This window comes from Dendrobium catenatum, unplaced genomic scaffold (genome assembly GCF_001605985.2).
Source record: "Dendrobium catenatum unplaced genomic scaffold, ASM160598v2 original_scaffold_275918, whole genome shotgun sequence".
NCBI lineage: Eukaryota > Viridiplantae > Streptophyta > Magnoliopsida > Asparagales > Orchidaceae > Dendrobium > Dendrobium catenatum.
Window position 1 is genome coordinate 244,898 of NW_021594313.1, and position 2,231 is coordinate 247,128.

A 2,231-nucleotide genomic window follows, 5' to 3' on the forward strand; every position below is an offset into this window, starting at 1 on the left:
GATTTTTGAAAATCACGCATGTCTACATTTTTCAGTCACTTGATTACTATATGTGGATCTTAGTTCAAGAAGGGTATACAAAACCAACTAGACTAGTTGATTGAGTTAGAGTTGAAATACCTTTTATGGACTGGACAGTAGAAGAATATGACTTAGCACAACTAAATGCCAAATGCTTGAATAGTTTCTTTTGTGATCTTAAATCAGAAGACTACATGCGGGTTTCTACTTGTAAGAGTGGAATGGACATATAGGATAGACTTTATATAACTTATGATGGGACTAATGAGGTTAAGCAATCTAAACTTAATATCTTGTTATATGATTATGAACTATTTTGCATGAAACCAAATGAATCCATTTATGATATGTACACAATATTCACAAAAATAGTCACCTCTTTACATGCATTGGGTAGAGAACTAATGAATGATGAAATGGTTAATAAGATTCTTCATTGTTTTCCTACTGCTTATGATGCTAAAATTACTACAATTACAAAGTCTAAAGATCTAAACATTTACTCTATTGATAATCTTCTTGATTCGTAAATTACTTACGAGCAAGGAGTTAGCCAAAGAAAGATTGATGCAGGTGAACCACGTAGGGAAAAGAACATAGCACTGAAAGTGGAGGAGTCAAAGAGTGAACACTCACAACCTAAGGATGAAGATGACATCGCACTAATGACTAGAAAATTCAGAAGTTTTTTGAAGAGGAAGCAAAAGAGAAGCCAGCAATGGAATCGAGGTAAATTTAATAGAAATGTCAAGGTTTCAAATGATGTTATTTGCTATGAGTGCAGAAAACCTAAGCATATTAAAACAGATTGCCCAAAACTCAAAGCCACTCCTAACAAGGAAAAGGTAGAGGAGAAACCAATTGTGAAGAAGGGCAAGAAGAAATTCCAAAGAGCTTTCTAGGCGGACTCAGCTTCGAACTCGTTAGAAACGAAAAAGGAAGAGGAAGTCACTAATCTGTGCTTAATAGCTGATAATTTTGATCAGTCATATCAAGAAGAGGTATGTGACTTGACTTAAAACAAACTTTTTGAAGTTTCTGAACACATGCTTGATGCATATAAAAAGATAAAGAAAATGCATACTAGTCTGAGCTTAAAATTTGAGGAACTACAAAAGGAACATGAAATCCTTAGGAAAGATCATGCTTTAATTGATGACAATCACATGAAATTACTTGATGAATATGATGACTTGAATAAAAATCATGAAAGTTTAAACCATCCTATGCAGAACTTGAAAAAGAATTTAAAAATTTTAAGGATGAATTTGAGAGAAAAATTTATAGATCTAATTATATAAATTGAATTTTAAAAGATATGAATTCGTATTACAAATTGAAGATAAATACTCTCGAGGATAATAGGATACCCCCTAAACTTGAAGATTTTACTAATCCTATTTTGTATCCTAAATTTATGCAATCCCTTAAAAGATAAATAAATAGTAGAAGACTTAGGAATCCATTTCCAAAATCAAATGTAATAATTATGGATTGATTGGACACATAGCTCACACCTGTACTTTGAAGAAGAAAACTTATTTGGTGTGGAAACCTAAGATGTATAAACTTAGACATATCATACATTTCTTTATAAATTGCCAAAAGGAGAACCAAAACTTGTTTGGGTTCTGGGTCTAACATTTGATATTCTTGCAAGATTGCTCTCACACAAGACCTCGTGAGAGCATATGGTATCTGGACAGTGGATGTTCAAAGCATATGACTGTAGATACTGTATAATTCATATCGCTGGAAGCTAGGGGTAGAGGCAAGGTTACACTTGGAGATAACACCATAAAGAAGGTGGTTGGGTCAGATATGATTGGAAACCTTAAGAACTTTTTTATTGAGAATGTGTTATTGGTAGAAGGCTTAAATCATAATTTGTTAAGTATAAGTCAGCTATGTGATAAAGGATAGTGTGTAAAATTTTTTTCTACTAGCTGTATATTAAGCCTAAATGGAAATGATGTTTTGAATGGTATAAGGGTAAACAACGTGTATATACTAGATTTGAATTGCATTAAAACTCATACTGCTTTTTGTTTAAAAACTATTTTTGATGAGTCATGGCTTTGGTATAGGAGACTTTGTCACTCTAGCATGAAAAACCTTAGGAGGATTACCCAAAAGAACCTAGTGAGATGTATACAAAAATAAGACTTTACTAAGGATCACCTTTGTGATGCATGTCAATTAGGAAAACA